The sequence below is a fragment of the Saccopteryx bilineata genome, chromosome 9 (assembly GCF_036850765.1).
Source record: "Saccopteryx bilineata isolate mSacBil1 chromosome 9, mSacBil1_pri_phased_curated, whole genome shotgun sequence".
Lineage (NCBI taxonomy): Eukaryota > Metazoa > Chordata > Mammalia > Chiroptera > Emballonuridae > Saccopteryx > Saccopteryx bilineata.
In genome coordinates, this window is record NC_089498.1 from 40,432,215 (window position 1) to 40,446,268 (window position 14,054).

A 14,054-nucleotide genomic window follows, 5' to 3' on the forward strand; every position below is an offset into this window, starting at 1 on the left:
ATGGGTGCCTGATGTGGACTGTGCTCAGTGCCCTAAAATCCCTACTTCCCCCAAACCATGTCAGCCCCTACGGTGGGTGCCACTTTATGGATGAGGAGTCAGAGCCTTGGGCAAATGAGTTCACCTGCCAGTAAGCAGCAGTGTGTATTTGGAGCAGGCATATGGCCACCCCTTTCCACCCTGCTGTCCTGCAACAAACCCTCATCCTCGCACCTAAACTACCTTCTCCAGCTCAGCCACTGGAATCATAACATCAGGAGCTAGCAGCAATAACAGCCATCATAGTACTCTGCCACTACAACTGCCATTTTGTTCTGCCTGGTACCCACCCCTCGAAGGTAACAAGTGCAGTGGCAATAATAGCAGCATCCAGTTCAAAATATAAAATGTTTCCCTGTGCACCTGCCATCACTGTTTCCCTCCACATAGCACAGGGGACACTATGCTAATTTGTATCACATAAATTAGTTCTGCCTTATCCTAGAACTTCATGTAAATGGAATCATACTTTTTTGTCTGGCTTCTTTCATTCAACATTATGTCTCAGATTCATCTGATTTGTTATATATATATATATATATATATATATATATATATATATACACACTTTGTTATTTTCATTGCTGTATAGTATTTCATTGCATAAATACACTACAATTTATCCATTCTCCTGTTTATAAACATGTGTGTTTTTTTTCCAATCTGGAGTTATTTTGAATAAAGCTAGTAAGAGCACCTTGTATGTCACTTCTAGTAGTGAATTACTGAGACTCAGGGTGGATGTATGTTTAATTTTAGTATTTAGTTTTTCAAAATGGTCGAGTCAATTTGCACTTCCCCAGCAGAGGGTAAGAGTTCTAATTGCTCCATATCCTAACTAACACTTGGTAATGTCAGTCTTTTTCATTTTAGCCAATCTAGTGAATGTGTAATGGTATCTTATTATGATTTGAATTTGCATTTCTATTTTTACTTTTCTTAAGTGAGAGGAAGGGAGATAGTAAGATAGACTCCTGCATGCACCCTGACTGGACTGGGATCCACTCAGCAACCCCCGTCTGGGGCTGATGCTCAAATCAACCCAGCTATTTTTAGCACCTGAGGTTGACATGCTGGGACCAACCAAGCTACCCTCAGCACCTGGGGCCAACAATCAAGCCACTGGCTGTGGGAGAAGAGGGATAGAAGGGGGAGAGGGAGAGGGAGAGGGAGAGAAGCAGATGGTTGCTTCTCTTGTGTTCCCTGACCAGGAATCAAACTCAGGATGTCCATACACCAGGTCAGCACTCTATTCACTGAACCAACCAGCCAGGGCCCATAATTTGCATTTCTTAGATAAACACTTTGTAAATTAATGAGCCTTGTTTTTTATTTGTATTTTAGTATGTAATTTCTTTCTTTTTTGACAGAGACAGTGAGTGAATCAGAGAGAGGAACAGATAGTGAGAGCCAGGAAGGGAGAGAGAAGAGAAGCATCAATTCTTTGTTGCGGCACATTAGTTGTTCATTAATTGCTTTCTCATATGTGCCTTGATTGGGGGGCTACCACAGAGCGAGTGACCCCTTGCTCAAGCCAGCAACCTTTAGGCTTAAGCCAGTGACCATGGGGTCATGTCTATGATATCACGCTTAAGCCAGCAACCCTGTGCTCAAGTCAGTGAGATCATGCTCAAGCTGGATGAGCCCACGCTCAAGCCAGCGACCTTGGGGTTTCAAACCTGGGTCCTCTGCATACCAGTCCGATGCTCTATGCACTGCACCACCACCTGGTCAGGCTGTAATTTTTATTTATGATGTTTAAATCTACTCTTGTTATTTATTTATTGTGTTTATTTTTACAGTTTACTTCTAATAATATCATATCCGGGGGTCTCCAAACTTTTTACACAGGGGGCCAGTTCACTGTCCCTCAGACCATTGGAGGGCTGCCAAATACAGTGGTCCTCTCACTGACCACCAATGAAAGAGGTGCCCCTTCCAGAAGTGCAGTGGGGGCTGGATAAATGGCCTCAGGGGGCCGCATTGCAGCCCGCGGGCCGTAGTTTGGGGACGCCTGTGACATATGCTGTGGATTTTCTATTTAGATGGCTAGTGTAAAGTTTTCTTTGAAAATAAATCTATCCAAAATTTTAAAAGGGGTGGGGAGATACACTTAAAGAATAATATTATACAATTAATAAGCCAGCAAGGATAAGAATATGGCAATTTATTGGAAGAGAGGTGAACCTCTCTGACCTCAAGGATGAAGGTAAAAGCAGACTCTCGACAGAAACCAAGAACAGAAAAGTCAGAACCCAAGTCTCTCCCTTTTCCTGGGGCCTCCTGTCTCTCCTCTTGGCCTGTATGCTTAAATTTCTGCTATTTATACACCAGCTTTCTCTGCCTTAATCTGCTCTTTCTAGCACCTCTCTGTCCAACATCCTGACAGTCAATACCCTGGACTCTATGGATCCTAATTCCTGGGAGGGAGATGCAGCTTGGGCCAGCGCAGGTCAGGTGTCCATTCCTGATCTAGTCAGCTGTGGTCAGGGGGTGGGGGCCTGCCTTGTGACAGCAGGAAGAAAGCCTAGTTGACATTTCTAATGCAAGTAGAGGAGGCACATTCTGAATCAAAAATTGGGATGTGTATTCTGCTGATGGAACAGATGATCTGACATTGAGAATGGAAGAGCTATGAAAAATGTCAGGCATAATTTTACTTCCTTACTTACCAAGAACTAAAATTATTAATGACCCCAAAGGAGCACTGTCACTGGTCATTCAATTTTTAGATAGAGATAATTATGAAGGAGAGAGAGGTGGAGGAAAGAAGAAGAGGAGGAAAATGCAGAAGTGATTTGGATGGATTAGCAAGAAGGAAAAAGAGAGGCTGTGGGGTGGTGATGATGGTGAAGTTGATGATGATGATGATGGTGTTGTTGGAAATGGTGGTGATGATGATAATGGTGATTGTTTCACATTGATGTTCCTGGCTTTGTGCTCGGCACTTTACCTTCACTATTGCATTTAACTCTCAAACAACCTTATGAGGCTACCTACTATTATTATACCCATTTTAGAGATGAGGAAACCTAAGACTTTGACACGTCAAGTAACTTACTTAAGGCAGAAAGGGGCCCAAGCAGCTGACAGCAGAGTACAAGCTTGCAACCATCTCATTCTTCTGTCTCAAGTGTGTAAACATCCCCTCACTGGGGTAGAAGAGTTGTCTGTGGTCAAGCCATATATTTACACAATTTGATGAATAGTTATATAGCAAACACCTGTGAACAACCACCCAGGTCAAGGAATTGAACATCATCAGCACCTCATAAACCATGGTGTGCTCCTCCCCAGTCATAACCTTCTCCTCCCTCCAGACAGAACTATTCATCTGAATTTATGGTCATCTTTTTTTTCTTTATAGGTTTACCACCTGCATACATGTATTCCCAAGCACTCTAGTTTAGTCTTGCCTGCTGTTGAACTCTATGTGACTAGAATTATACTATATGCATTCTCTTTTGCCAACATTGTGTTGGAAGTTCATCCATATGGCTGTGTGTCTCTGGAGTCCATTTGTTCTCTTAGCTGTATAATATTCTCTTGTGTGAATTCCTGTTCTCCTGTAACTGGCTTGTTTCCAGTTTGGGGCTTTTATAAACAACTGCTTTCACTTGTTGGTCTATGTATTCTGAAAAATGCACACACATATCTTTGCCCAGAAAAACTTGTTCACCATAAACATTTCTTTTTAGGGATCCCTTAGGCCAGGTGCCTCTTCTCTGAGCACCTATGCTCCTCCATTAAAGCACATGTCACTTTGCCATGCAGTTACCTCTTAATTCATGGTCTCATCCACTCACATGGGGGAGAGGAAGTGCTGTAAGGTGGGACCCTGTCAGATTCCTCCTCTCCCCCATGACACCCAGCATGATGTCTGGCACATACTAGGAATGTGATTATTGCATTTGGAGTAAATAATGAATGAAGAAATGAATGGCCTGACCAGGCGGTGGCTCAGTGGATAGAGCGTCGGACTGGGATGCGGAGGACCCAGGTTTGAGACCCCGAGGTCACCAACTTGAGCGCGGGCTCATCTGGTTTGAGCAAAAGCTCACCAGCTTGAGCCCAAGGTCGCTGGCTTGAGCAAGGGGTTACTTGGTCTGCTGAAGGCCCGCGGTTAAGGCACATATGAGAAAGCAATCAATGAACAACTAAGGTGTTGAAACACCCAATGAAAAACTAATGATTGATGCTTCTCATCTCTCTGTTCCTGTCTGTCTGTCCCTGTCTATCCCGCTCTCTGACTCTTTCTCTCTGTCCCTGTAAAAAAAAAAAAAAAAAAAAAAGAAATGAATGAACAGTCAGCATTCCCTAAGCATTTGTTGAACTGAAGCTTGTCACAGAAATGAATAGTAGAGTGGGCCCAGAGGTGCAGTTAAGATGTTCACTCAGCTAAAGCTGCTTCTGATCTGCATTTTGACCTTGTTTGACATGGGCTGATAATCACAAACATGGTACATGGGGACAGAGTCTACAGGCAGAAGAGTGGGGAGGATTACAGAGGCCTCCCTCACCCTTCCTGCTCGGTAGGTGGTATGTTGGATGCATAAAGACATCCAGGAAACCGCCTCTGGCTGCATTTTCTTTTTCCATTTCTTCCGTCTCTGCCTCCCAGGGCTAATAAGTGTGATTAGACCTCATTAGAGTGAGGCAGCTAGTGGTTTCCTTATGCCTTTTCCTTATCTGCTGTGTATCCAATTTGTCCATCCCCATGGAAGATTAGTGAGCAAATGATGGCAGGGAGAGGCCCATGGATCTGCTGGTTCATCAGAGAGGAAGATAAAAGTCATGGAGCCTGGGCAAAGGCTATGGGCAAGTGCTGAACTGCTATAGGTTGATGGGTATACCCAAGGGTCAAAGCCAGCATACAAAGGCTCAGAGGTTGGGAAGACGAATCCAGAAATCACAGTAGTGGATTGGAGGCCTGGCCAGAGTAGGCAAGCTGGTGTGCAGGCCAGGCCAGGTGAATTCACTCCTATCCTATCAGTGACGGGTTTCATCAGAGCTCACTGGCCTCAGGATAGCATCCAGCCTCCTTAACATGGTTGACAAGGCCTCCGTGACCAGTGCCTGTCTACCCCGCCCGCCTCTTCCCTCTCTTCTCCCTACTTCCTGCTCCTATTCCCCACCCTGCCTAGGCTGTCCTCTGCCCTCACATATTCTCTTCCCCTCACCCACTGCTTGCTTTCATGTCTCAGTTTAGTAACTCCTTTTCCCCAGAAGCCTACCTGACCCTCTCCTCCATCCAAGGTCAAGATGGATGCTCCTGCCCTGTGCTCCCAGAGCTCTTGGATTTCTGATTCATAGTATTTAGCACACTGTGTGGTCCAGGTTTGTTTCATCATCAGCATTCTCTGCTAGATGATTAAGGGCAGGGGCTGCAACTGCTGTGTTCACATTCTATCCCAACTCAGTGTCTATACATAGTAGATGCTCAATAAATATGCTTTGGAGTGACTGAAAAAATAATGTAGTCAAGTATTTGCTCAGGATTATGGAGTGACTCAAAAGTAACTGGGACTGGGAACAGCTCCTTCTCTATCCTAGCCCTGTTCCCCCAACCTTGCCTTCTGTATAGCCAAAGCCTAGAAGTCCTCCCTCTCCTCCTTTCTAGCGGCTACCTCTTACGCCTATGGAAGCTTGCAATGCACCTAGGGTTGTTCAGCGTTGAACTTTACTTAGGCAAGAACATTCAGATTGATCCTTGATTCTCAGCCCATGTGTTGGGTAGTCTTTACCTAAGTACTGCTGACCTGGTTTAGCCCGAGTCAAGTATTACCTGAACACAGACCTATGTTTGAATTCACCCACTTACTGAAGTACAGAAGACAACAAATTTCCTTTTTGCTTATGTCACTCTGAGTTGGGTTTTCTAGTATTTGCAAAGATCTTTTTTAACAGCTTTTTTGAGATATAATTAACATACCACATGATATCATACATGCATTTAAAGTGTATAATTCAATTTTTTTAGTATAATCATAAAGTTGTGAACTATCACCATAATGTACTTTTACCTGTTCATCATTTCCAAAAGAAACCTGTACTTATTAACAGTTACTCCCTATTCTCCCCTTCCCCCAGCCCCTGCAAAGTACTACTCTACTTCCTATCTTTATGGATTAGCTTATTCTGAACACTTTTCATAAATGTACCTATATACTGTGGGCCTTTTTTTTTTATAGAGAGAGAGAGAGAGAGAGAGAAAGAGAAGAAAGAAGAGAGAGAGGGAGGAGAGAGATGAGAAGTATCAACTTGTAGTTGCCTTTCTTTTAGTTGTTCATTGATTGCTTCTCATATGTGCCTCAACCGGGGGCTCAAGCCAAGCCAGTGACCCATGCATCTCACCCCCTATCCCCCCATCCCCACTCAAGCCAGCGACCTTGGGCTCAGGCCAGCAATCTTGGGCTTCAAGCCAGTGAGTGAGACCTTTGGGCTCAAGCCAGTGACCATAGGATCATGTGAATGATCCCGTGCTCAAGCCAGTGACCCCACACTCAAGTTGGTGCACCTGTGCTCAAAGCCGACAGCGTGCACTCGAGCTGGCGATGTTGGGGTTTCAAATCATTTCAAACCACTCTAGCAATGGTTGTTAGGTCTTGAATCAATGCTTTCCGCAGCTGGCCGCTGGATGTGCCAGCCATGGGCCTCTCTGGCAGGAACTTGGCGCAGACCAGTGGGAGACACTGCCTGTGACTGGCCCTCAGCCAATTTCTCGGAGCTACAAGCAATCCAGAGTTTGTGGCTGCCTCTGCTGGGCCCAGGTGCACATGATAATACCAAGCTGCACACCTAGGCTGGCTTTTACTCACTCTGGGCCTGGGGGAAGGTCCATAAAAGGCCAAGGTTCCCTGAGCCCTGCCTCCTGCAGCCTCTGTCGGCTGGCTGCTTGTTGGGCTCAGCCACTGAAAAAAACCTCTGAAAGAGTCTAAAGCAGAGGTCCCCAAACTATGACCCGCGGGCTGCATTTGGCCCCCTGGGGCCATTTAGCCGGCCCCTGCTGCACTTCCAGAAGGGGCACCTCTTTCACTGGTGGTCAGTGAGAGGAGCATAGGATGCAGATGCAAAGCGCGGCGTCGCTCACGTACAGTACTACTTCCGGTGACGCAGGACGCACGTGACACAGCTCCAGAAGCGTGTCATATCACTTGTTACGGCTAGAAGTGACAAATATGGAACCAGACATTGACCATCTCATTAGCCAAAACAGGCCCATAGTTCCCATTGAAATACTGGTCAGTTTGTTGATTTAAATTTACTTGTTCTTTAAATATTGTATTTGTTCCCATTTTGTTTTTTACTTTAAAATAAGATATGTGCAGTGTGCATAGGGATTTGTTCATAGTTTTTTTTATAGTCCGGCCCTCCAATGGTCTGAGGGACAGTGAACTGGCCTCCTGTGTAAAAAGTTTGGGGACCCCTGGTCTAGAGCCTGGGGCAATTCAGGGATTAAGAAGGATGGTGGGTGTGGCTTGGCCCCAAGTATCAGTCTGCCCAAACTTTTTACATACCTCAGCAGGGTGTGGCCCCAGGAGTCCAGTGGGTGTGGCCTCTGAGACCCAGAGATGTGATTTTTCCCATAGTCAGGACAGTTTCTACTGAATTTTCCATGAGGAGAAGCACCAGTCATAGACTTGAAAGTGTGTGGGGGGAAGCTCTGGCTTCAACACCAGAAAACTGAGTCACTGACAGGCCACTGCTTCCTGGCTGACTTCTCAGAATGGCTCAGTCTTCATAGAGTGGGGCAGGAGAGACTCCTGAAGGTGGGGCCGTTGCTTTCCTCTAGGCTGATGCCACTCAGAGGGGACTGTTCCACCCAAGGAAGATGGCAATTGCAGTATTGGAGAATGATTCAGCACAGAGGTTTCTGTGCCTGTCCCCCACAGTGTCTCTCCTTGGGCCACCAACTTCACACTCTCCTCACGCAACTCCAGTCCTCTCAGAGCTCCCCAGCTGGAGCCCAGGGTAAGTGGCTGTGAAAGAAATTTTCTGTGCTGACCCTTTAAGACAGAACCTGTGTCTCCAGATAGAAACCTTGGCTCTTTTCACCTCTAAATGCTGTGTGGGTGCCTCTTCTAGGCTCTGGGAACTGGGCCTGGGGCTTAGGACCCACACAGAGGCGGATTTAATGGCAGGCACACTGGGCATGCTCCCTGGGCCCTGACTTCTGAACGGCCTTGCAAAACCCCAACTTTACACTTTTTTCATATGTGCAATTTTAACATTAATAGTACATAATATTTTTTTAAAAATATGGTTAACATGTATTTTTATTTTCCCTGTCTCTTTTTTTTAAGGGGCCTATAAAGCCAGTAGCCACGGCCACCATCAGAGCCGCCTGGCCCATGCAGGTTCGCATTAGATTCAGACAGATGGTAATGAAACAACGGAGCCAAGAACTGGTGGCCCATTACTTTTAATCCTAGCTTGCACCCGGTGGGCAAGTAAAGACACACACTGGGCTCCAAAACCCACTCATTCAGTGCTCACAAAGCTATTGTCTTATCTGAATTTCCTAGAATCAAAGGTTTCTTGCTCACCAGCCTTATTCACCTCTGTTCCCCATCTCCTTCTCTCTGAACAAACTCTGAACAAACTGACTTCTCCTTCAGCATTCTGCCATCTTGGCTGCTTCTCCTCTCCTCTACATGGCCTTTCTCTGCTCTCCTCCTAGAACGTAATCCCTCTTCCCCTGGAACAACGTGATCTCTCCTTTTAAAACCTTTTGGCGCGAAAGCCCTTCCCCAACACACACATTAATATAATCTCGCCCATCCGAAGCAAGAAGGGCAAATAATATTATCACCTGGGTGACGGGCTTCTATGTGGTCAGTGCCATCTTTAACAAAGTGAGCATAATATATTTTATCTGCCCAACAGGGCCCAATATTTTCTTCTGTGCCTGGGGCCTCAACCTATCTTAATCTGCCTCTGGACTCACACCTTTCAGGGCAAACCTCCCCACAGTGAGAGTTCCTCTGGACCCTCTGCCCTGCTTGCTCCTAGGAGTGGGGCAGCCCTTTCCACAACTCTGCCCTTCCTACCAGTCTCGGTGTGGCTTCTTCTGTGATCCTTGGGTATAGACTCCTCTTTGTTTCATCCAAAGTTGGTTTTTCAAGATGATTGTTGTTAAATTAAGTTGTAATCCAATTTGCTCCTGGGAGGTGGCAGTTGGTACGTCCACTTACTCTGTCACCATCTTGGAATCTTCAACTCTTTTTTTTTTTTTTTTTCATTTTTCTGAAGCTGGAAACAGGGAGAGACAGTCAGACAGACTCCCGCATGCGCCCGACCAGGATCCACCCGGCACGCCCACCAGGGGCGAGCTCTGCCCACCAGGGGGCGATGCTCTGCCCATCCTGGGCGTCGCCATGTTGCGACCAGAGCCACTCTAGCACCTGGGGCAGAGGCCACAGAGCCATCCCCAGCGCCCAGGCCATCTTTGCTCCAATGGAGCCTTGGCTGCGGGAGAGGAAGAGAGAGACAGAGAGAGGAAAGCGCGGCGGAGGGGTGGAGAAGCAAATGGGCGCTTCTCCTGTGTGCCCTGGCCGGGAATCGAACCCGGGTCCTCCGCACGCTAGGCCGACGCTCTACCGCTGAGCCAACCGGCCAGGGCCGGAATCTTCAACTCTTAACTCTACCGTGTCCTGGCTGGATAACCTGGGGCTTTCATGAGTTATTTCTGTACCAGGGAGCCACCTCCCAGGGACATGTCTCAGGGACATCCACTGTGCCTGGGGGAGGACGTCCATGGTAAGCATTGCATTGCCAGTTCAGACATTTCCACACGGGCATCTCTGATTGATTCCTTTGGATAAATTCCGAAATGTAGAACAGACAGGTCAAAGGGCATTTTGCAAACCTGCTGCTGCCAGCAGGATGGTCCTCCTTATTACAGCTGCTCAATCTTTCACATGGGTCAGATTCAGATGGCTCTGATTCTTGTTTGAGCGGGCCGGGCAGGGCCTGAGACTGAGTTTCTAAGGCGGTGCTGATGCTGCTGATCCAGGACTGCCCTCTGAGTAGCGGGGGTCCCCACGCGCTCACAGGTTCTCTGTCATCCCCTTCTTGCAGGAAGCCTGGTGCTCAGTGAGGCCAGACAGATCACAGCCCCAGTGCTCAGGGCTGGCTGGTGCGGAGCTGTGGGGGCTGGAGAAGCCATTCCTGGCACACAGCCTGGGTCCACAGAGCGCCTGCCCTCCCCAAGGAGCCTGAATCCCTGCCATTAGCCACCAGCCCAGATGGGCTGTTTATGTGCCAATTCCTGTAACTTTATTCCGCCCAGAGAGGATTAGTGAGGCTGGCTCTTTGCACCCAGGCCAGGCAGCGGGGGTCCAGCCTTGTGCATGGAGGGCCTTTCCTGCAGCCTCCCAGCCTTCAGGTTTCCGTCCTGTCCTGCTGGCTGCGGATAGGCCCGGAGTGCATGGCGGGCCGAGGGAGACCCCGTCTGGACGGGAGCGTCTGTGCAATGCCCTCAGCTCTCTCTCCACCGCCAAATCCTGCCTTGGGAAACAGAGACACAGTGTATGCTGGTTTCCACTCCACCAGAGAGGCTGCAGATTCCTCTGTGTTCCTTGGGTGGGAGTGGGGGAGTGGGGAGTGGGGATGCAGACAAACACAACAATTTTAATCCAGGTGAAAAATGGGGGAGAGCACAGAATACTTAGTGTTTGGCTTTCCACATGAACCATAGGAAATTGCTGCTCTGAGTCCAGTTTTGCCTTCTGAAAGGGCAGTTTCACGTGGTTCAATGTTCATCCTCGTTGTAAACTTCAGGGTCATTTTATAACTACCCCATTTTCAGTACACGCAATGCCAACATATTTGTACACAACCACATATTGCTATCAACATTTACTGTTTTTCATGGAATTTAAGGTTCCATCAAGCATAAGGTGGTCTGGGCCCCTTCATCCCACCCACCAGCTGGGAAATTCCGCAGATGGTGCTCTGGGGACTTTAAAAGATCAGTGCTCCCCTCTTTTCTTGCCAGAATTTTAGGGCTGCTGTGTTCCATGGCACACTTTCAAGAGCCACATGCCTGTCAGGCATGCCTGTGAGCCATGATGAACCAATGCAGGACAAAGAGCCCCACACCCTGGCATCTGTCTGTGTCAGTGGAAGCTGGACTCCTTCTCTCCATGAAGACTTTGATGGTCAGTCCCCAGGAGAGCAATGGGATGGGGTAGGGGAGACTGATTGAGAACTGGGGTGGGGGGCTGAGCTCTGTCGGATCCCAGGAGATAAAAATAGCAATATGTAGACAGCTTACTGACTCAGCTGGCCCCAACCTTCCAGGGTAAGGAGGTGAGAGTTTCCCAGGTGTCACTGTGCTATGACCATGCTGGAGAAACAGGGCGGAACCCCTTGCAAAGTTGGATGAGCTGCACAAGCACCAGGAGGGTTGGACCAGTTTGTTATTCTTATGATGAAGCTTTTTGGGGAGAGTAGGGCAGCCTCCTAAATTTCTTCAACATGACTTGAGGAAGCAGAAAGGGGAGACTGGTTTGGGGTATTATTGTGGTTGGAGTAGGGCCAGAAAGGAGCTGAACAGAGAGCTGTGTGGTTTGAGTCTCCTGCAGCAATGTAAAGGGCACCTGGGCTTTCTTATCATCCTGCCCGCATGCGGGGCAAAGAGAAAGCACGGTGAGGCTTACAGGCTGCCAGCATCCAGCATCTAAAATGGAAGCAGTCTACTTCCCATTGACATGACTGCTTCCTGGTTCCAGATTAAAACACTGATCACTGTGTGTCCAGCATGACCCTTGTGATGTGTGCGGCATGCTATATGTATACACGTGCACATACATCATGCAGGGAGTGTGACAACCCCTGCAAATCTCCAACATATTAGCATGTGGGGTGCATTCAACCCACCTGTCCCCAGAGCATCCTCACAGCAGTTCCGTTGTCAAAAGACACTTAAGATTCTAAATTATGAATAGTTCAACATGTACCAGACACCCATGTACCACCACCCAGATTGAACAAATATTAATCTCTTCCATATTTGCTTTGGAGTGTTTCTTAATGAGGTCAAAGTTAGAGAAAGTTGAAGCTCCACCCCGTCCTTTCCTTCCTACCCTGCCCAGAGGTGAATTCCTACCAAAGTTACTGCACAGTAGTCCCATGCCTCTTTCCCACTGTATGCAGACATCCAGAATCCCCAATGCCATAAACTCTGTGTCACAGAATTTACATAAGATTATCACACTGTTCAAGTCCTTTAGCACCTCAATTTTAACCTAATGTAACATTTTAGATTTATCCATGTTGATTAAATGCAGCTCTTGTTTATTTTTAAATGTAGTATAGTATACATTATTCTACTAACTAAAGTCCAATTTGCTTACCTAAATTGCATCCCAATAAGCTTCTGGTTGTTTCTTTGTTTCTTTTTTTTTAATTACGTGAGAGGCAGGGAGGCAGAGACTGACCCCTGCATGCGCCTGACCAGGATCTACCTGGCAAGCACCCTACCAGAAGATGCTCTGCCCGTCTGGGCCTCTGCTCTGTTGCTTGGCAACTGAGCTATTTTAGTGCCTGAGGTGAGGCTATGGAGCCATCCTCAGCACCCAGGGCCAACTTTGCTTGAACCATTTGAGCCATGGCTACAGGAGGGAAAGAGAGAGAGAGAGAGAGAGAGGGAAGGATGGGTAGAGAAGCAAATGGTTGCTTCTCCTGTGTGCCCTGAGTGGGAATCAAACCCAGGACTTCCACATGCCAGGCTGATGCTCTACTATTGAGCCAATTGGTCAGGGCCCTGGTTGTTTCTAATTTCTGCTTATAGTCACTGTATTTTAGATGAAGAGTGCTAGACTACCCAGCCAGGAAGTAGGCCAGGAAATGAGCATAGACTTCAGTTCCTTCTACTTCATCAACAGAGCATCACATCTGGGCTCAGGGCCCTGGTTAAACCACACATACCTCTAGTGAGGTTACCTGTTGTGGTGGTCTTAAAGATATGCCCACAAGTTCTTGAATATTCCACACCTTGAGAGGTGAACTTAATTCTGGCCTTGAGCATGGGCTGGACTCATACAGTCACCTCTAATAAAGAGAATATGGCAGGAGCGGTGCCATGTCACTTCTGAGATTAGGTTATAGGAAGACTGACTTATGACTTAGCCTCTCTCTCTCTCTCTCTCTCTCTCTCTCTCTCTCTATTTCACTGCTCAGAAAGTGAGCAGCCAGGTCCCGTGCTGGGAACTGCCCTATGATGAAACGTAGCAAAGAATGAAGGCCTCCCTCCAACAGCCAGGAGGACCCGAGGCCTGCCAACAACCACAACTCATTTGAAGCCCCACATGACAGCCCTGACTACAACCACGTGAGCCAGAACCACTCAGGCAGCGTCCAGCCAGATTCCTGACCTGTAAAATTCATGGCATAATACATGTTTGTTGTTTTAAGCTTCTGAGTTTGGGCATATTTGTTATGCAACAACAGATAATTGATATACTCATTTAGCATTACCCAGAGGCCAGGTGGTAGAACGCAGGTGGACTCAGGCAGGCATCCAGCTGGCTTCGCCACCAGCAGTCTCAAAGCATCTCTTCCTCATACTGTCCTGAGCTCAGAAGCATGTGATGAACCACAAGCATGGACCCCATCTTCTGCTGAGCTGTGGCCCCTCAGATAGGCTGAGCGCCTGGGCGGCTTGTCTGTTTAAGCACTGGTCATAATCACCTTCTCTCCCAGTCCTCCTCGAACCCTGCCATCCTCGACCAATTCCCTTGCAGCCCTGACCAGCTACCCCTCCAGGGACTGTAGTACTATGAAATAAACTCAGACCAGTTCCAGTCTGCAGGGAGCTAGTTTCCAGCTGAACTTGCTTCCTGAGTGTAAATGACTGACACAGAATCAAGCGTTTTAGAATTTTCTTCCATGTTATGAGGTGGTGGAGTCTGATAGACCTGGATTTCCAATGTCCCTCTCCTCACTCTCCTCATCTGTAAAGTGGGGTCAATAATTGCACCTCTCTCCCGGGATGGCAGAGAGAATTCAGG